Genomic DNA, 22,759 nt, shown 5'->3' on the forward strand with positions numbered 1-22,759 from the left:
AAGGCCTGCTATGCAGAAATGCAGAATTGTGGGCAGTTAGCACCTCTGAAAATAAGGCCCTAAGATTTTGATCCTGCCAACACTTGGGGCTTGTCTACACTTACATTTTATAGTGCTCTAACTTGCTGATTCAGGGGTGTGAAAAATCACCCCCCTGAGCGCAGCAAGTCTGAGCCTTTAAAGTGCTAGTGTAGACAGGCTCCAATCCCCTTGTGGAGGTGGATTACCAGGAGCGCTCTCCCAGCGCTTGTGTGCAACCACACTTTCACTTCAAAGCCCTGATACAGAAGCGTTCCTGCGGCAGCGCTTTGAAGTTTCCAGTGTAGACATACCGTTATTCATGTGAATAGTCTTAACCCTCATGCAATATCTGAGAGAGAGAAGATCCTTAGCACTTGTAATAATGAAAAGAGCTATGCATTTCCTTTAGGATAAGTACTACAGTATAGTTAATGTTAAACTACATATTAGAAGCTTAGCGTAAGAACTACACATTCAAAACTTTCTGAAACATTCCCTTTGTCACTTGTAGGTCTCCATGTTTGGTCTCAGCTCAAAGTTGAATTTTAGAAAAAAGTAAGTCCAAAGATGTGCTTGATTGACATTTGTTCAATTACTTCTCAGTTTCTCAGTTAAAAAAAAAAAAACACACCCTTTGTTGCTGACAAATTAAGCACTCACATTTAAGACAGTTTAATGTTACAGTTACAGTTGTAACCACTCAAAGGCCAGGAAATGCAAACATTAAGGTTCTTAATGCAACCATAATTTGTCCATATTGTACATAGGGGAAAAGCCTGGCTCCAGTGAAGTCAGTTTTGCTACTGACTTCAATGGAACCTGTATTTACCCATGAAATATTTAAGTTGCTAATGATATTGTTAAATATAATCTTAATATGCACTGGGCCCACACCTACCCTCAGGCATACATGCACAACCCCAGCACAGGTTAGCATTACAAATAAACTCAAAGAAGAATATTTTGGGGACGGGGGAGGATGGAAAGGACCTTATATGTGCAATTCAGGTAGGATCAAGTCATTATGTGCATAATAGTACGTCTACACTGCACAACTCTTGCAGTGGTGAAGAGTGTACGTACACTGCACGCCCCCCAAGCACAGGTAGAAACAGTAGGGTAGATGATGAGGCACTGCTTAGGCAAGTACAGACACACCAGAACTTCAGGGTATATACAGATCTCTACACATCCAAGCCTCTCCCTGTTTTTTCAGGGTAGTAATCTGCTTCCTCCCTGCTGATGGAGCCTTTCACTGCCATGTAGGTACACACCACTGTGGCATTTGGCTACACATGTAGTGCCTGTACCCTACACAGCGCTGCCAGTGTAGACAAGGGTTACATTTTAAATGAGTAACCTTATGTTTATGTATTTAAACTGGAATATATAGTGATAGACACTATGCACTGCATTACGCGCACACACCCCAGTAGAGGTGGTCAAACACGGGAAAAAGCATTCACAAATGTATTTGTGAAATCTGACCCATGATTACATTTGTTTGTATATTTGTGCTCCTTTTGGTTCATTTTACAGGACACTCAGAGTCCAGTTTTCTTGTTGAATGTTTGTTTATGACCTGCTATTCTTAGATAAATCCATACTTGTATGCAAGCAAGAGTACACGAGAAAGAACATTACCTATTCACTCTTCTGATATAGTTTTTCTTCCAGTTAGGTAACAGAACTATATTATGTGATCAATCATAGTGAATAACCATAATACCCTATTTGTGGCTAATCCATAGATTATTTTTTTCTGGAAAATGATTACAGTTATTAGGAATAAAACAAATTCAGGACAATTGTGATCAGTTCACAAACCATCTGAGAACAAGAAAAAATGAACAGAAAAAATGGCCTCTTAACTTGCCTCTTTTACATAGCATTCCCCCCAAAAAAATAGATAGGAAGAAAGATATGGTCCAAAGGTAGGATGGAAAAATAACTGACCTTCTGGACAGGACTCTTCTATAATCTAACTTGGCACTTGGATACTATAAGCAATAGGCACATTAGAAATATAACGAGTTGGGCTGTAAGAAAGTGTGCACCAAACCTTTGGGAGTAAGTAGCTCATGGGTCAAAGAGTCAAACTCCCACATCTAGAGAGTTAACAGTCTCCTCACATTGACTCTGAATCCTGCAGTCTTGTATGTTTAGTAAATTATATATCAGAGCAGAGGTGGGCAGAGTAAGGCCCGTGGGCCGCATATGGCCCATCAGACCATCCTGCCTGGCCCCTGAGCTCCCGGCTGGGGAGGCTCACCCCTGGCCCCTACCCTGCAGCCTCAGCTCACTGTGCCACCAGGCAGCTCAGCACCGGTGCACCCCCCGCAGGAGGAGGGCAGGGGATAGCAGGGAGGGAGGCTCACCCGCAGCCTCAGGGGAGCAGGTGGGGGGTGTGGGCGGCAGGAGCGCCGTGAGCACGGGCTGGAAGACTCAGGAGGAGCACTGAGCGGGGTGGGTCCTGGGGGGTGGTCAGGGGCAGGGGGGTCCCAGGAGGGGACCATCAGGGGACAGGGAGGGGGGATTGGATGGGGGGGGGAGTCCTAGTGGGCCTGTCAGGGGCAGATATGTGGATAGGGGTCGGGGGGGCAGTCAGGGAACTGGGAGCATGGGGGTTGGATAGGGGGTGGGCAGTTAGGGACGGGGGGTCCTGGGAGGGGGTGGTTAGGGGACAAGGAACAGGGGGGGTGGATGGGTTGGGGGTTCTGAGAGGCAGTCAAGGGGTGGGAAGTGGGAGGGGGCCAGGTTGTTTGGGGAGGCACGGCCTTCCCTACCCAGCCCTCCATACTATTTCACAACCCCGATATGGCCCTCGGGCCAAAAAGTTTGCCCAGCCCTAGATTAGAGCCAAAGTCTTTTAATCCAAGATGCTAATCAGTTGCTTTCTGCAGGGAGTATCCTTCACTATTTGTATATTACAACCAATACTGCACTGGGAGAGGTGGCCTTCTTAACATATGACAAGGCTGATAAAGATTCTGCAAGGGTTGCAGCAACCACAGACAACTGTTCCATTTTCCTGAAGCTCATTAGCATTGCACAGCTGTTGCCACACTCAGTAACAATGCCAGCCTCAGGGGATCTGACAAATACAGGTCACAGTGAAGGTAAGCAGTAAAAGATTAGAAGAGAAATCCAAAAAATGATTTACCCTTTGCAGACTGCAGCAGATTAACCCACCAGTGGCAGCAGGAGTCTGTTTCCATTCCTTGACAAGTTCATTGGCCAAAACAGACAGCTTTCTGGGAGGAGAAGGCACATTAAAATGTCCCCAGGTGTCTCTATACAGGTAATTAAAGATCACAGGGACTGCTGGGCAATTTTCTTTAGAAAAGGGAAAAAAGAAGGGAAAAAACTTCTGACTACTTGCATCTCAGATGAGCAAATGGAGACTGTATAGGAGTCTATTCTCCCTTTAAGCAAAATGCATAGGTCCAAATTACTTTAATGGGCTACAACACTGCACACACAGAGGAGACAAGATCCCATAACAAAAAATATGTGCTCAGAGTACTAACTAGAAATAAATTGCTTGAGTAAGCCTGCAACTAGGATGACTCCTTACTTCTTCCTGGCTCCCTGACTCATTTTAGAACCCTGTTGTAGTCACTTCTCTGACTTCGCTGATTTGTGAAATTAGTATAATACCACCTACCTCACAAGGATGTTACAGTTTAACTGATTTATTTTCATACCAGCTGTTTTTAAGTAATAAGAAATTATTTATGTTGAGATCCAATTAAAAAAATAATCAAAAGTATAGACGTCATCAGTTAATAGCGATCTGGGTGTCCCAAAAGCCATAGGTCAGTCTAAGAAGGAGGATTACTTTATAAAAAGCAGTCTTGATGTTTTAAATTGAAAATAACCAAACATATATACATCAACCTTCTGAGAGTTGAGGAGAATCAACAAGTTAAAAGTCTATTTTAAAAAAATCATTATCTGTGTCACTTTAAAACCCTAAGCTTATTTAAAAAAATATCTTTAAAAATCAAATCTACATTAAAAAAGTCATGCTCTTTCTTCACTTTCTGCTTTTCTCTCAGTTCAAATAATGAAAACAGTCATTTTTACGCACTAAAACAATCTGTCAATGTGTGCAGTGAATACTAGAGGGAAATGTTTCAATCTAAACAGAAGTGTTCTCTTTAGGAAATTAAAAAAAACTAATACATTTCTGTATAACATTAAGTTTTGTTAAAAAAACAACAAAAACTGAGTTGTACCAGCTGACAAAACTCTGGAAGACAATCCCATCACTGAAAAATTGCATGAAACTGCAAATTCTCTGCTGAAATCCACAGTTCACATTCATTTTATACAAGATCATTAACAATGTCCTTCCTCAAATATTAGAGGAGAAAGCATGACTAAACAAAAGCAGCATCTCTTTAGATTCATTCTATCAGTATTATGCCTCACATCTCCTACATTCATTAACAGTCAGTTGTATGCCTAGATGAGAACAGATTTAAAAATGTTATTAAGATGATGTTAAAAAAAGTGAACGGTACAGAGTTTAAGCATAGAAGTTTCTGGTTTTCAGGGAATAACATACAGATTATCAAGGGTGCAAAATTTGGTTTAAGATTAGGTGGCATAAGGAATACATACTCTGTAATATCCCTGATTGGGGGTAGAAGGTTGATGGGTCAAAGTACAGACATTGAGATATGAGGGTATGAAGCTCATAAAGTGGCTATGTTCGGGTGTCGAGTATAATGAGTGGATACGATGATGAGGATGGATTGACCATCATTTGGTGAGATTTAATGTTCAGGGAGTTTATGGTTCCAGTTCATATGATCCAACAGAGAAAGGGTCTTGGTCCCTTTCTAGTAGTTGAAGAACGTCACTCTGGCTCACACCTCCTGGTACTCTCAATGACCGGTGATGTGCTCGATGTAGATGTCTCTGGACCATGAGGTGCCGCATGAGCCACGCGTAGCGTCAACCAATCCCACAGGTCCACAGCACTCGCTCGTTGCAGGGGTTCCTGGCGCTCAGGGCTCTGACGGTCAGGGCGCCCATCTGCACCTCATAGCCCTTTGCTCTCAGGGTGTTGGCCAGGGGGGCGTATTTTTCCAGTTTACAAGCTCGGACTTCACGAAATGCCAGGGTCCTGTTCTCAAAGGAGACCGTGACATCAACGAGGATGATCTTTTTCTGGGCCTTGTCGGTGATGGCGATGTCAGGTCGTAGCTGGCTGTCAGTACCGGGGATGGTGCAGTTCACGGAGATCTCCCCAAGGCGTGGTGCAATGTCTCTCACCAGGCGGTTCTGGATGGTGTTGTGGCGCAGCTGCCAGGCTCTGGAGTAGGGTATGCAGCTGCACAGGATGTGGGGCAGGGTCTAGGCCTGGTTTACACTTAAAAATTTGACTGATCTGGCTCCACTGCTGAGAGCTATGAAAAATTTTGTGCCCTAAACCCTGTGGTTAGGTCCACCTAATCCCCCATCTCTCCCCGGTAGGGTGACCAGATGTCCCGATTTTATAGGGACAGTCCCGATTTTTGGGTCTTTTTCTTATATAGGCTCCTATTACCCCCTACCCCGTCCCGATTTTTCACATTTGCTGTCTGGTCACCCTACTCCCTGGTGTAGGCGCAGGTAAGTCGATGGAGAAATTCTTCCATCAACCTAAGCCTCTCGGAGAAGTGGATTAACTACACTGATGGAAAAATGCTTTCATAGATTAGGAAACATCTATGCTACAGTGTTACATCAGCACAGCTGCAACACTGTAGCTGTGCCACTGTAATCCAGACATATGCTCATGTGTTATGTATTTACTCCAAAGTAACTGCAGATTCCTGAACTGCCTGGATTTTACTTTTTGAATTGAGAATGGAATAGCAGTGAAATAAGAGCAATCTTCAGCTTTAGAAGAAAAAGTTCATTCACCTGTCCCAGCCCACATGAAATTTTATAAAGGTAATAAATGTTTCTCCCCAAGAATAAATTGGGAGCTGTATAGAAAAAGTAGGTGTTTATATTTTTAAGGTGGTAAGGATGTTCATAAGCGGAATTTCAGAGCCTAACTCTGAGACATTTTTGCTCAAAACCAAGTCAGTTTTGACACTGTATGTAAGAGCTGAACTGGAAACTAAGATTAACATCCAGTTTTAAAAATGCTTTAAAATATCAAAAAATAATTTTCATAAAAACTGGGACCTGAGCCTGTAGTCTTTTAATAGGCACAATTTCCATTTACTTCAATGGGAGTTTTACCAAATTCAGTATTGCCAACCCCAAGCATTTAAAAACCCGGAGTCAGGCCTCTGCAAATAATCATACTGGTTTAAAAATCATGAAATGTTGGAACATAATAAATGTTGGGGTCTTTATTTGCATTCTGTTTTTCGAGAGCTTAAATTTCATATTTTCAAGCTTTTCTCTGCCACCATAAGGGCTAGAAACTTTCTTTCCTTCTTTAAATTTTTTTTTAAATAGAAGCAGAGATCCTCATGTAATTTAATAACTCCAAAAGTTGGGACTTTAAAAATATCCCATAACAATTTTGCAAGATAAAAATTGCAGGAGTTAGCAACACTGCTGATTTGAGGCTCTGGAATAAAGAAAGACACTTTCTTTAGAGAGAGAAGTAAGGGAACTTAAAAATATATGAAGGCATGGTGGGATTTCCCTGTAATTTCCCCCTTTATCAATAGCTCTGTGTACACTAGATTTTGCTTTTCTTACGTCTCCTGGCTGCTACTGCTGATGCAGCTCCAGATATCCTAGCGCTACTGTAGCCTGGCTGATGGTATTTTTTTTCTCACCACTCTCTCTAACCTTGCTCAGAAAAGGTCTAGACATCACAGTGGTTAACAACCCAGTCAGTGGCTACGTGCTTTCCCATCTACACTAGTGTTCCCAATTGCCAGTGGAGCTGCACCATTGTTAGCAAAACGTGGGTATCACAGTTACAGGGCTAGCTGCACTCTGATCCCCAGGCCAGTGAGTACACCACTCCTTACCTTTCCTGGGGTGGAATCACACAATTCTCCCATGCTTAGACTGAGCCCTTGAGCTGCAGTACCCTGTATATTGACAACTGTATTTACCCACGCAGGTCCAACTGGGTTTGGCACTTGCAGATCTGCCCTTTGAGAATTTGGGATTAGTGGTGAATACAGTGACCAGACAGCGTACTTACACCAAAGTATTGTTTAATCTTAACAGCAGGAATACAGCATAGCATAACAAAAAATGGATTTTAAAACAACAAAAAACTTGCATGTGTCTATTTCACCTAAGCCCTAGACGCTTGTGAAATGAGCTTAGAAAGGCCTAGCTTCTTCACATCCTCCAGCAGGGTCTGCCTGTGCGAGAACAGCTTCTCAGCAGCAATTGCCTAACTTCTGGACAGAGAGTCTAAGGCCTGGTCTACACTACGGGGTTAGGCTGAATTTAGCCGCATTAGGTGAATTTAAAAATGAATGCGTCCACACAACCAACCCCCTTCCGTTGACCTAAAGAGCTCTTAAAATTGACTTCTGTACTCCTCCCTGGCAAGGGGGGTAGCACTAAAATCAACTTTGCTGGGTCAAATTTGGGGTACTGCGGACGCAAATCGATGGTATTGGCCTCTGGGAGCTATCCCAGAGTGCTCCATTGTGACCACTTTGGACAGCACTTTGAACTCTGATGAACTAGCCAGGTACACAGGAAAAGCCCCAGAAACTTTTTAATTTCATTTCCTGTTTGGTCAGCGTGGCGAACTCAGCAGCACAGGTGACCATGCAGTCCCCACAGAATCGTAGAGTGTAGAATATTTCTACGCTCGCCCTATCATCTCCGTCCCTGAGGTTATCGCAGTTTAGAAGGCAAAAAAAAACAAAAAACGCACTCACAATGACAGGTTTTCTGAGCTCATGCAGTCCTCCTGCACTGATAGGGCACAGCTTAATGCATGGAGGCATTCAGTGGCAGAGGCCAGGAAAGAATTAAGTGAGCGCAAAGAGCGGAGGTAGGACGCGATGCTGAGGCTAATGGAGGAGCAAACAGACATGATGAAGTGTCTGTTGGAGCTGCAGGAAAGCCAAGATACAGACCCCCCTTGCATCCACTGTAACTGCCTACCCTCCTCCCTGTGTTCCATAGCCTCCTCACCCAGATGCCCAAGAAAGCTGGGGAGAGAGGGGGGAAGGCTCTGGGCACCCAGCCACTCCATTCCAGAGGATGGCCCAAGCAACAGAAGGCTGTCATTCAAACAGTTTGATTTTTAATGTGGCTACAATAAGCAATGTGGCCTTGTCCTTCCCTCCTCCTCCACTCCACCTGGGCTACCTTGTTCGTTATCTCTCTTTTTTTAAATTAATTAATATAATTAATTAAAAAATAATGCATGGTTTCGAAACAATAGTTACTTTATTTTGAAGGGTGGTTGGCTTACAGGGAATTAAAATCAACAAAGGGGGTGGGTTTGTATCAAGGAGAAACACACAAAACTGTCACACTGTACCCTGGCCAGTCATGAAACTGGTTTTCAAAGCCTCTCTGATGCGCAGCGCGCCTTGCTGTGCTCTTCTAATCGCTCTGGTGTCTGGCTCAAAACGATTGTCTGCCGTTGCTTTCACGGAGGGAGGGGCGATTGATGACATGTACCAAAAACCACCCGCAACAATATTTTTTCCCCATCGGGCATTGGGAGCTCAACCCAGAATTCCAATGGACGGCGGAGACTGCGGGAACTGTGGGATAGCTACCCACAGTGCACCACTCTGTAAGTTGATGTTAGCCACGGTAGTGAGGACACATTCCGCTGACTTAATGCACTTAGTGTGGACATACGCAATCGACTGTATAAAATCGACTTCGAAAAATCGACTTCTATAAAATCAACCTAATTTTGTAATGTAGACATACCCTGTTTAGAGTCCTTCTGATCTGTAGTTTCCCAGACAAGCTGTGCAATTTGGGGCCCAGAGGGTAAGATCTTTATAGTTATGAAATGCTCAGGCGTGGTCTTTTAACAACCCTGAAGTGTTTATCAGAAGGTGTCTTATGTGAACTCTGGGCCTTTCCTGCTTGTTCTTTCAATAGCCTGCTAGTAAACTAAATCAACATATCCATACAATAAGCATCTCAATAACCAGGTCACAATACAGGATTCATAAATTACTACAGAGCAACTCCAAGTCTGTCACAATGGGAGTTTAAAGGGAAGAGGTCTAGTATAAACAGGTCTTAATTGAGGCCCTTTCACTGCCAGCATCACAAAAGACACTTCAATTGTAATCACCTGCCATCAGTACTAGCCTCAAACTAAATTAAATTTCACATACAGTTTTTCAGACTACTGGAATGAGTTAACTGGCTCCCGTTTCCTTTAACTGTCACTTTCGCTGCATATGTTAATTTGTGACACACCCATATATGATTACAGCTTTTTATCCGAGTTTGCATTTTTATATAACAAGCTGGCCTCCCCCTGTTCCTTAGATATAATCACTTAAAGATTAAAATAGCACTGAAACAAGCACTTTATTAGTCAAATGAATTCATTCTGTTTTATTCATTTATAAAGTTTAAAAAATCTAGTCAAACTAAATGGAGATATTTCCCTATATAACAAAAGTTTACAACTCAGAACCCAGTTCTCAATAGGAAAGTCACAATGAGCCCTACATTGCATTTACCCTTCCTGAAATTTGCTTTTTTAACTAACAATAAGAGCGTTCATCTTAAATTTGCCTAAGACTTGGCTGTCTAAAGAGAGATGTGAGCTGGGCTGTCCAGAATAAGGAAATGCTAGGAGCAGCCCACTTATACCCAGGTGAAATCAGGCATATGCCAAAGCAGGGTGCTTCAGAAAAAAACCTGCCAGCCTGTTAGATAACACTTTTTGCCTGTGAGAGATTAATAAACCACATGCACATCATTTGCCAAATTCACTGTTGCATGTTCCATTGTCTTTTTTAAACTCAACACTACAACCCAGTACAGAAGAAAGAGTAGAGTGAGGTTCTATGCACAATACCTCGATTAAACAGGAAGGAAATCTGAATTATATCCTTTGCACTTATCCTCCATAGACTTCCCTATTTTTAAGAGGCTAGAAGAACAAAGAACAGATATAAAAAGACAACAGACATCACAATATTTTAGCAATAAAAAGTTTGGTTAGCTCAATCCACAGGAAAAATGAAAAATTACTTTTCAAAGCAGGAGTAGAAATTTTAATGACAGCCAGAAACACTTTGTATTGTGGGTATGAAAGTCTGTTTCCCTCTCCAAGAGTTGCTCCCTCAGCACACTCAGGGCAGGTATACTCTTAAAAGGCTGCAGCTAAGACACTACTACACCAATGGGAGAGCTTCTCCCATTGGCATAGTTAATCCACCTCCACAAGAGGCGGTAGCTATGTCGACAGGAAAACTCTCCCCTCAACATAGTGCTAGCTACATGAGGGCTTAGGTTGGTATAACTGCTTTGCTCAGGGGCCTGAATTTTTCACACTTCTGAGCAACTGAGGCTGTGGCTACACTTAGCGCTTCAAAGCGCTGCCGCGGCAGCGCTTTGAAGCGCTAAGTGTAGTCAAAGTGCCAGTGCTGGGAGAAAGCTCTCCCAGCGCTGTCCGTACTCCACCTCCCTGTGGGGAATAACGGACAGCGCTGGGAGCCGCGCTCCCAGCGCTGGGGCTTTGACCACACTGGCGCTTTGCAGCACCGCAATTTGCAGCGCTGGAGAGGGTGTGTTTTCACACCCTGCTGCAGCGCTGCAAATTTGTAAGTGTAGCCAAGCCCATAGTTATACTGATGTAAGATTATAGCGTAGACCTTGCCCTAGTTTCTTCCGCTCATTAAAAAGGTCAGAGAAATACATGCCTTTTTAAAAAGCAACAAGAGATACTCATCCCTCAATTCAGTCACAAAACAAATGGGAAAGAAGAAAAGAAGAGTATCAAACAAAACTGGAGACTGCCCTCCAGCTGCATTCTCCTCAGTCTCGCCTGCTACTATGCTGCTTTGTAATACTACTTGGCTATCTATGCCATTTGGCTCATGATCTCAAAGTGTTTTACATATTCTGAGCCGTTAATAAATTAATCAAGTATTCTCCTCATTTTTCACAAGGAATCTGAGGCAGAGAGACTGGCTAGCTCCAGGGTCACACAAGAAGTCTGCAGCAGATCTGTCAGTAGAACACAGCTCTTGACTTCTGGTCTCCTGCTCTAACCAACAGACATGCCAAAGTGTTATTGACATGGCCCTGTTTGAAAAAAGTTTCCGACTAGGTTAATTACTAGGCATAACTGGGAGTAAATTGCAAACAACATAGGAGTCAAGTTTCTTCACATCAGCCACACACACAAAGGGGACTCTCAGTGGCTGTGTAGAGCAGAGGTGGGCCAACTTTTTGGCCTGAGGGCCGCATTAGGTTTCATAAATTGTATGGAGGGCCAATTAGGGGAGAGGGTCGTGGCCTGGCCCCCACCTCCTATCTGCGCCCCCGCCCCCCCGGGACTCTTGTCCCATCTAACCGCCCCTGTTCCCTGACAGCCTCTCTGGGACCCCCTCCCCATCCACACACACCCCGCTCCCTGTCCCCTGATTGCCCCCAGACTCCTGCCGCCCCATCCAACCCCTTCTCTTATTCCTGACAGCCCCCCCAGGAGCCCTGCCCCCATTCAACCCCCCCTCCTTCCTGACTGCCCCCCAGGACCCCTGCCCCCATTCAACCCCCCCGTTTCCCCCCGACTACCATCCACACCCCCGCCCCCTGACCACCACCCCGAACTCCCCTGCCCTCTATCCAACTCCTCCTGCCCCCTTACCGCGCTGCCTAACGGCGCTGGAGCCGAGCCATGCCGCCGTCGCCACCACCACGCACCACAGAGCACCAGGTCAGGCCAGACTCTGCAGCTGCACTGACCCAGGAGCCCACTGCCCCGGCACCCAGAGCATTGCACCAGCAGGAGAGTAAGCTGAGGCTGTGGGGCAGAGGGGACAGAAGGGAAGGGCCAGGGGTGAGCCTCCTGAGCCAGGAGCTCGGGGGACAGGCAGGACAGTCCCGCGGGCCAGATGTGGCCCACGGGCTGTAGTTTGCCCACCCCTGGTGTAGAGCCCTCTCTGTCAAAGACATATGGGAGCAAGGGTTGGTAGAAGAGACAATCAGTAGCTGGGTAGCTACAGTAGCTGGAATCCAAGCCAATTACCACAGTTCAAGAAGGACAAGTTCAGAGTCCTGCACTTAGGAAGGAAGAATCCCATGCACAGCTACAGGCTGGGGACAAGCAGCAGTTCTGCAGAAAAGGACCTGGGGATTACAGTGGACAAGAAGCTGGATATGAGTCAGCAGTGTGCCCTTGTTGCCAAGAAGGCCAACGGCATATTGGGCTATATTAGAAGGAGCATTGCCAGCAGATCGAGGGAAGTGATTATTCCCCTGTATCTGGCACTGGTGAGGCCACACCTGGAGTATTGCGTCCAGTTTTGGTCCCCCCACTACAGAAGGGATGTGGACAAATTGGAGAGAGCCCAGCAGAGGGCAACAAAAATGATTAGGGGTCTGGGGCATATGATTTACAAGGAGATGCTGAGGGAACTGGGGTTATTTAGTCTGCAGAAGAGTGAGGGGAGATTTGATAGCAGCCTTCAACTACCTGAAAGGGGGTTCCAAAGAGGATGGAGCTTGGCTGTTCTCAGTGGTGGCAGATGACAGAACAAGAAGCAACGGTCTCAAGTTGCTGTGGGGGAGGTCTAGGTTGGATATTAGGAAACACTATTTCACTACGACGGTGGTGAAGCACTGGAATGGGTTACCTAGGGAGGTGGTGGAATCTCCATCCTTAGAAGTTTTTAAGGCCTGGCTTGACCAAGTCCTGGCTGGGATGATTTAGTTCAGGGGTTTCAAACATGTGGCCCGCGGGCTGCATGCAGCCCACGGGGCTATTTCCTGCGGCCCGCCAAGCAGCCCGCGCCCCCCTCCCCCACCTACCTCCAGGCCAGGGGTGGGCAAACTACACCTGCGGGATTGCCCCCCTTGAGCCCCGCTCCGCTCCCTGAAGTGGCTGGAACCACGCCCCTGAGGCGGGGGGGGGGGAGAAGAGGGGGGAAAGCGGAGGGGTCCGTCCATGTGTTGCCCTGGCTTCTAGGCACCGCCCCCCCCGCAGTTCCCATTGTCTGGGAATGGGGAACCGTGGCCAATGGGAGCTTTGGCCCCCTCCTGCACCCCAACCCCCTGCCCTGAGTCCCCTGCTGCACCCCACACCCCAACCCCTGCCCTGAGCCCCCTACGGCATCCCACACCCCTTCTGAACCCTGGGCCCCCTGCCTGCACCCCAAATCCCTGCCGCACCTCAACTCCCTGCCCTGAACCCCCGCCACACCCCTCATGCACCCTCTGGGGGCAGGGAGGGGGCGGAGTTGGGGTGGGGACTTCAGGGAAGGGGTTGGAAAGGGGGAAGGGAAGGGGTAGGAAGAGGCAGGGCCTCATGGACAGGGTGGAGTGGGGGCAGGACTGGGGGCAGCAAGGGGGGGTGTCAGTGATGCAGCCCTCAGGCCAATGAACTAGCCCTCATGTGGCCCTCGTGGTCATTTGCAGTTGAGACCCCTGATTTAGTTGGTGTTGGTTTGCTTTGACCAGGGGATTGGACTAGAGGACCTTCTGGGGTCTCTTCCAACCCTAATATTCTATGATTCTAAACACACTGCAGCCCCTTCATTTAAATTAAACTTGACTCACTCAAAACAAAAATAAAATTAAATCCCTGTTAAAGCTTCACCTCAGTTCATTCTGACAGAATAAATTGTTTTTAAACTGAACATTTTAGGATAGTAGCAACACATATTTGTTAAGTGACCTTTCTACAAGAATGCTCAAATGTTGTAGAAACAAACTGGCTAATATGCTTGTTAGCACTGCTAATTTTTCACAAAGAAAGCCATTCCAGAAATCGAATTTCCTGTTCATTTAAAATCACATGCATCTCTAGTAGTGTTTCACAATTCAGGCATTTTTATGACTCAAGATTTTCAAGGACGATTCAAGGTTTTCAGAATACTCCTATTCATTAACCCAGCAGGTGCTTGCAAGGACACTCAGCAACCTCCAAGCTTAAGATGAATTATATTGTTACTGAAGTACACCTACATGCTGATGGTCTCGGCAGCCTTGACTTACAAGAAAGAATGAGTAGTAACTGAGGTAATATCTCATTAGACCAACTTCTGTTGGTGGAAAGTAAGCTTGTACTTTCTAATAACAGAAATTGGCCCAACAGAAAAGTCTACTTCACCTGCCTTGTGTCTTTCACATCCTGGGACCAAAGTGCGTACAACAACAGCACTGCAAAAAAAGAATGAGATACTTTCAATATAAACTGATGCCAGACACACTGTACTAAACAGAACTACATTAATATGAGGTACCTTTTACTTTGTGGTACTGTCTATATGGGGCACTTACAGAGCAATTCACGCTTGCATTGTCCGAACAGGGCCACATAGACAAACAATAAGATAGTTGGCAACTCCATGTCAGCGATCAAGCTTGCGACCTTAATGAACCAAGATAATAGAATTTAGGCATGCAGACAACTCCAGAGGTACCAAACCATTGTACTGCGTGGACTTGCAAAGAAAAATTACAGCAAGTTCTGAGCCTAAATCAATGTGATGTTTCAAGTCTCTCATCAAGACATTTCCTTGAACCATAATTAGATAAATATATGTTGTACGGACTGTTCATAGAGCAGATGAGTAGGGAATTCTTAGACTAAGAATACACTTTTTTTTTTAAAATTCAGGCTAGAAAGGAATCCTTTGCAGCTTGCTAAAAATAAGGAGACATGTTCTTACAACGAAAGCTTCTCCGCCTACCAGGTAACCTGCTTACTCTGGCAGCAGTTTCACCACACCTGGTCTTTCAGGCCCTCTCCACAATACACACGTTTGGGAAATGTTTCCCAATGGTTTTAAACAAATATGTTTGCCTCACTTCTCAGAATGCAATCATGAACATTGCTCTACTCAATGGTTTTCCTTAACCAGCTTAGCTATAGTGCCAACAGGACTCTACAAAGTTTGCTGGAGAACCACTTCAGTCATATTTTTCAGGCAGTCCCTGAATGCACAACACAATGCCAAACAACAACCAACTGCAAAGTGTCTACTTCCAACCTAGATATTAAATAGAAATTCAGGATGATTAAATATCCAAACACAGGTGTGTGTTTTATTCCATTCCATTGTTTCACAATCCATTTTAAACAGAAGCCTTTGTTTTCCTCTTAAGCAGGTTGAGTCCTGTTTTTCTCTATTGATTTGTGAATTTAATCCTTTTAAGATGCTCCTTTAGGATGCATAGAGCTCATTTTGAAGTTGTCTGTGAAACAACAGTTTCCAGGGTCACTGTGCAAATGAGAAAGATTAGGCTGATAGCTCTCAAGATTGGTGGGAGTAGAAGTTTCCACATGTGTAATAAATATGCTTAATTTATATGTAGAATTCAGTCAAGCTCTTCCCCCATATAATGGCCTCTTTCACACGTCATAGCTCACAGAATAATGTCCTACTATCCATGTATCTGTACTACATATTCCTTTCCACATGGACAAGACAAACCAGCTCTGCCAAACGCCCTTCTTCGGCAAAAACAGAGCACTGCAACTTTCTGTGCATTTCTGCAGCATTCAGGCCAGCTTCAGGAACATATGAAACTGGCTAGAAAAGATCTACTACTCCAGCACCTTGGGAAATACAGGGGAATTAGGCACCTTACATTAACAGAAGATTAAATTAGGTATCAATTATTTGTATTCCTGTAGCACCTAAAAGCCACAACTGAAATTAAGACCTTATTGTGCTTGGCACTGTACGTACACAGTCAGAGAGAGTGCCTTACTCTTAAAGCCTAAACAAACAGGACAGGCAAAGAGTGGAAAGGGAGAAGGAATGTAAGGCTGTGTCTACACTGCTACTTTCAGCGCTAAAACTTTAGTCATTCTGGGGTGTGAAAAAACACCCCCTTGAGCGACAAAAGTTTTAGCACTGAAAAGCACCAGTATAGACAGCACTTTATCGCCGGGAACTGCGCTCCCAGCGATAAAGCTACCACCCCTTGTTCAGGGTGAGGGTTTGTTTTTGTTTTTAAATCACCAGGAGAGCTCTCTCCCTGGCGATAAAGCGTGTCTACACTGCCTGTGTCACAGTGCAGTTGTGGCAGCACTGCCGCAGCCACACTGTAGCGTCGTTAGTGTAGACATACTCTAACATACAAGCAGAGTGAACAATGTGATGACTAGAAGAGTCATGTTAGCGTCAAAGTTCGGGATTTGTACTTAGTTTTATTTGTTTGGGGGGTTGGGTTTTGTTAGGAGCAGGTTAGTTAAATGGCAAGACAAGTATTCTCTCCCTTTCTTTTGAAGGGAGGAAGAGAGGGAAGAGGTTTAAATAAAAACCTCTTAGCCCGTACGGCTACAAAGATAGCCTTACATACAAATTAATCCACTGCTGTCGTCCCAAGTCTGCAGAGACCCACTCCGCCCCTGCTCTGAGCTTTGTTGATAAAACCCGAGCCAGTTTTCCTGCTGCTATATAGAATCATTGGTTCTCATCAGTTCCATTCTTTGGCAGCTAGTGTATAAAAGTAGGAGCAGCAGAAGAGGCAAGCACTATTCAGTCCGGAAGTGGACCAAACGGGCATGGTAAAGCAGTAGGATGTACATTCAGCAAACTGAGGAAGGAAAAGACTGAAGTCACCCCATATATCTCAGCAGCTGCTAGAAGATTTGGTGGTGGGGATGGATAGTAGGCGAGTGGACACAGTCACCTTTAGCTCTTCCCACAGAGGCCACATCAGTAGCTCTCAAGACACTGCTGAAGGAGATGGCAGCAAGACAGCTGAGGCAGTCTCTCTGGAAGCCTCCCAACCCATCCGAGACAAACTACCAGATCTCTTTCCACTGGCACAGTGGCCCTGGGAGAGCACAGGAGTAGAGCTCCTTCCCATCACAGCAGCAACAAAAGGAGAATAAGGAAGTAGGCCTGCGTCTGGGTTTAGCTACAACCAGGGATGTCACACAGAGCATGACATCACCCGCAGTGATGTGACCCCTCAGTAATCACTGACATGAAAACTTCACTAAACCATATCCTCATTAGTGCTGAATGTAATAATCAGCCTCCTGGCTTTTGTGAGGGGACCACATTGAGGGAGAAGAGGAGAGAGAAAGTAGGTCAAGCGCAATCCAATCTTTTGTCCTTTGATGGCACAGACTGGTGCAACTTTCTGTCCTAACTGCAACCCACTTACTGAGATCAGGAATGAGACTACAAACCCATTTCACATAAGTCATCCAAACTGCCAGCAGATCATAACCACTTTCAGTTGCTATCAGCCCACATTTTATTCGAACCTGCATCTTGAGGTGAAAAGGCTCCATTATCTTGTAGCAGCTTCAGCAATTCCTAACACAATAAAAGGAATATTAGAGAAGTAGTCGATGCATTTTTAGCTGTCTTTTAATGAAGTTTAGCAGCTAGTAAAAGGGAGGATGACCAAGATCATGTGTCCATTCAGCTTTACATAAAACCCTAGCAAGTGCCATGCAGCCCATGTTCTAGAAATCTATGCCTAATCCCAAATCATCCCATCTTGCTCACCCATGCCTGTATTTCACATGGACTTTTCAATCAGACTCCTGCCTCATTCTGTCTGTAAAATTTGCTGTTCACTGTACTATTTATATGCCTGATTCCACTATTAAAAATGAGTGGTTACTCAAGTGGAAACAACGGTAACCTCACAACAACACAGCTACCAAGTTGCGTCACCTCTGTATTTACAAGAGCAGACAAAGTTGAAATTAGAACAATAGTGCAAGTATTACAATATCATCTATAAATATCATATATCACTAGCATGTTATAATTTAAGCAACAACACGGTTTCACGCAGATTATGGACTGTGCAATCACCTCTGTGTGGTTTTTCTTCCAATGTAAGCAGAAAAAAGGGGGAAACTAAAAACAGCTATAGGATGCAAAATTCTGTAAAGAACATCCCAAGATTAAGGACACAGATTGGTCTTGATTTTCCATTGCTTTGCACTTTGTGCAGTCTTTTATATTTATACAAAAGGAGCTTCACACACTACCATTCTGATCTGGTAGCATTTTTGTACAGGTGTAAGTGACTACACAACGTATAAACAATGGAGAATCAGCAAGTGATGGAAAGAGCGCTACACTTGTTTATCTTTCAAATGAATACACTTAGTAGATACAACACACTCCTAGGGATAACTATGGCATTACATAGCAAGGTTTTCCTTTTATAATTTATGAAGAGATGAAAGTGACTACTGCCAAGGAGAAACAAACATCTGGCGGATAACATTAATATACTGAATAAAATTTTTGAAGCAGCAATAGGAACTGTGCTCCTTCCATGTGAATGTGTGTGTTGACAAGTGATCTACCCTTTGGCTATTCTCCAAACAGCCAGCCACAAGACAACATGAAGAAAAAATCCCCACAGGAAAGTCTCTCAGACATTTTTATACAGAGTATGTGTGACAAACCTCGAGATACAAAAAATAATAATAAATAAATAAATCAGTGTATGTCCTCTATCTAAGACAATGCAGAATTATTAATTTTGAAGAAAGTTTTCCCTATATTTAGGCATTTAGAGGTCATATACATGAATATTTTACACAAAACAGAATGAATTTCACCAGCTGGAAGAGGTACAGTGCATAATTCACCTTGAAATCACAGGGTTTAATCCACTGAGATTTCTGTGTGCCTTGGGGTCTTTGTTTTTCTCAAGCAACACAGGAAGAATTTAAAGATCTGTCAGTTTTCATCTGAAAATTCCATTCCTAAACTGGATTAGCTGGTAACCTAAAAATACCAACCATTAATCTCAGAAGTCATGAGCTCATGTACCCCAGAAAGTCCTGAACAAACCACTAACCAAAGGAAACAATGTCAGACTCCAAATCATATCACTCTGGAGCAGCATCAAACTTTTTATTTCAGAGCTGTCACATCATAATTATTTCTTATGGTTCCTACATGAATTATTAGAAACAGAAGAGCTCTTTGTTTATACAGAGACTGACACCAAAAATCACATTTCAGTATAATTTTAGTCTTAAAATATAATTTAAAAAAATAAATAGTTTAGCTACAGCTGTTGGAGACATATGCCTCTTAGTGCAGCTCTGCTGCCAACAAAAAAAAATAAAATAAAAAAAGAGAGTCTCCCATCCTGCTCCAGGGGTTCTAAAAACAGGCATAATATAATACAGTACACTGAAACTTGACAATAAAATCTGTTTCCCCATCAACTTTGTGTCGTATCCCACCTTCCAATAACTAGATTGATTTGCTGCATATCGGCTCATTAGGGCCCTGATCCTGCAAACATCTATGCATGTTAACAATCCCACTGAAGTACAACATAAAAAAAAAATGTAAATTTCTGGTAGTTTTAGATCTTCAGTATATTTAATCTGTCCTGCAAAATGACAAATCTGGAGAAACTTGTTCTTAGTATTAGAATGAATAGATTCTGCTCCTTTTTTTGGTCTAAATGACATTGCAAAGTCTATAGACTCATTTAAATTGAAGTTTTATATGAACTTTGTAAGTCTTATGTATGGTCCTGTTCTTGTCCTCCAGCAACATAATTCCCTAAAGGAACATGCCGGCAAGCACAAAGGGAAGAAGATGTGAAACAGTGCTCATAGGAAGAATTTTTAAACAAATAGGAAGAACACTCAATTGTAGTTTGTGTCTGTAAGAAAACGGTCAACTTTAGAAAACAGGATTTCTCTGTCTAGAAGGATGGGAGCTCAATTATCCAGAGCCATGACATTTTGGGAGATTAATTATTTATTGACAAATATGTTGCCAAAATAAAACATGTAATATAACAAACTACAGAAAACCTCTACTAAACACATCCCTTCTTTCTGCAAACGCATCATAATCATAAATCAAATATTATTTAGAATTGTTTTGCAGTGACATTTATGAGCTATGTGGATGAATGACTTAAGTCTGTTTAAGACAAAAAACTAGCGGGCAAGGAAAGTGGTTTGACTGACAAGTACTTAGACAATACCTTATCCAACTCTTTGCTATACAACATTAAACCTCTTGTATTAAGAATTATCACTATTGCCTCTGTATATGACCTGCTCTGTAGCCTGTTCATCACTTTCTCATATGCCCATGACTAAATCATACTTATGCCAATCACAGCTTTAGGGGCAGGCAACTTCCTGTCTCTCAAAATGATCCATTCAGCTAACTGTTAATCCAATCTACAAGCCAGCTCTAATCACAGGAAAGATGTTTCACAAATTGGAAGGATCATTTTAAACATTGTGAAGAGATAGCTGAAAACCCTGATGCTAAAGATGGGTTCACTTGTTCCCTAAAGAACATATTTATCATCCCCATCTTGAGAACATGTGCTAAGTACTAGGAGGGGCAGACAAGCAGCTGAAGGTGGTATAGCCATACCAGAGGAAAGTGGCAAAATAGCCAGGGTTACCCCCTCCTTCTCCACCCTGCAACTCCTCCTGGGACCTAGAACTGTGTTCACGCCAGCTTTCTCCTGCCCCTCGCTCAGTCTATTCAACCCGGACAACAGTCAACCTGTCTCCATGTTCTCTCCTTTTTCCTTACCTCTTCCCTTTAATGCCCTCTCTCGTTTCCTTTGTCTGATCCCCTTCCAACAAAACACCACCCTAAAAAAACAAACAAGCCAACTAGCAAAAAAAAACCTGTGGTATTAGTATGTTTGCAGATCGCCACATTGCTCACTTTCATTGCATGTTATATCAGTTCTCAATATCTGAGAAACACAGGTCAAAAATGTTTTAAACTCAACATTAATTCAGACCAGATATATTGTGTGCCCGTCATTCCAAAGTTGCCAGGATCTCTCTGCCTGAGGGCTAGTCTACACTGGCAACGCTAAAGCTCTCCCAGTGCTCTAAAAAACCCCACCTCCATGAGGGGCTCGGCTGGTGCACTGTTTACACTGGTGCTTTACAGCACTGAAACTTGCGCTCAGGGGTGTGTTTTTGCAGCGCTGTAAATTGCCAGAGTAGACAAGCCCTTATATTGGGAGAAGATTCAATAAAAGCAGTTTTGTAATTTGAACTTAACTAAATAATAACTTAAATGTGGGTGTCAATTGAAATGGACAACACAAGATGCATCTAAGAGGGTTTACTTGTTGGGGTGCTAGAAATTGCATGTGCCAGCAATAATATTTTAAGTTAAAATATTTCAGACCAGCTAGTCAATTTTCATAAAGTTAAAATTAAGATTTTTATTTTATTAAAAAAATTAAAAAAAAAATACTACCCAGAACCTCAAGCTGAAATATGACTATTTCAGCAATCTTCTAACTTTTAGTTACTGCTCAGGGTTTGACAAACTGTGAATGGATGGTAACATGACTATGTACTGTATGGCTCTGTGGACTGCTGTTTACCCATCTTAGGATGAGATATTATTGATTGGAATTTGCTTCTCTACTAACAACATAGGAAAGGTAAGTGTCTTTTCACACTTGTACCTTGCCGTCAGTTCAAAATGGAATAGTCATCATTTAAAAGAAGCTTTTCATGTTCCTAAACAGCAGACCAGAAAACTGTTTCCTTGTTGCATAGTCCTAAAATGTACTTCTTTAAAGAAGTTAATAGCTACAGCACCTGAATGGGCAAACATTTAAACATCTCTAAGGTGTTTCTGAAATAGCGCTTGCTTATTTGTTATGATCAAACTCCATCAATTATTAATCCATTTGAAGTTAGAATAACTTTTTGGCAGACAAAAAAGGCTCCATAAAAATATCTTTGTTCTAACAACTATGAAGCACTAACTAAAGTTTTCATGACTCTAAATCCTTTTCCAACTGGCAATATTAAAACATTGATAAAATCTTTTATAAAATAGAAATGTTCTTAACATCAAGTCAAGCCAGTCAAGTTAGCAAAAAACATTTACCCAAGCACACACTAATGACTTCCATGGTCTTCATCCTGAAAACAAACATTAGTGGTTGGGTGTTACAGTTGTTCTGGAGAAAAACATGGATATAGGAGCAGCTTAGTACTAGTAACAAATCTGTGACTTCATCAACACTGTGTGATACAAGCTCTCGCACAGATCTACACCAGAAGACAAACCCCAGGAAGGAATTCATTTCATTATTTTCTGCTGGCAAAAACACATTAAATATTTTTAATAGGAGAGTGGATTCTTAACATTAGGGAGAAGAATGGTGTTTCAAGATGCACTTAGCTAACAGATCAGTTAAGAGTAGCATTGCTCTAAGCAGAGGAAGGATATAAAAGGGAGGTGGTGACCACAATAGTGACAAGTGTAGCATAAAAAAGTACAGCCTATCCACATAAATCATTTTAAAAACCTTCCTACGTCCTTAACACTATTGCCAGAGGATCAAAATTTTGAACTTCAACACGTTATACTGGGGTAGAGGTGTATGTGACAATGGTTTCCAATCAAATGCCTGTAATAAAATTAATGGTGGCTTCATAATCTCCTCTACCCAAAGATCCTGATGATGTGTCAACTGCAAATTTACCTATTTCATTGGCTGATTTATCGCGCAATTCCAGTTATATATATAATGCAATTAGCAGTCGGCATACCCTGTAGTCCTAACTGCAGAGCCATGTAGACAAACCCTCAGTTGCATGGAGGATGACTATGATTCATTC

The 22,759-nt window shown here is 43.2% G+C and overlaps 1 protein-coding gene across 3 annotated transcripts in view; it reads right to left on the reverse strand.

Annotated features, from left to right (window-relative positions):
• Nucleotides 1–22,759, reverse strand: part of MGAT5 (alpha-1,6-mannosylglycoprotein 6-beta-N-acetylglucosaminyltransferase) — a 235,215-nt gene that overhangs the window by 177,605 nt on the left and 34,851 nt on the right. The window contains exon 1 of one of the 3 annotated variants that reach the window (XM_039494730.1): nt 3,185–3,315. The exons of the other annotated variants lie outside the window; for them this stretch is intronic. The gene's annotated coding sequence lies outside the window, so the exon portion shown is untranslated. Of the gene's footprint in view, nt 1–3,184; nt 3,316–22,759 lie in introns of those variants that run through there. 3 annotated transcript variants of the gene reach the window in all.

This window comes from Mauremys reevesii, linkage group 11, assembly GCF_016161935.1.
Source record: "Mauremys reevesii isolate NIE-2019 linkage group 11, ASM1616193v1, whole genome shotgun sequence".
Taxonomy (NCBI): domain Eukaryota; kingdom Metazoa; phylum Chordata; order Testudines; family Geoemydidae; genus Mauremys; species Mauremys reevesii.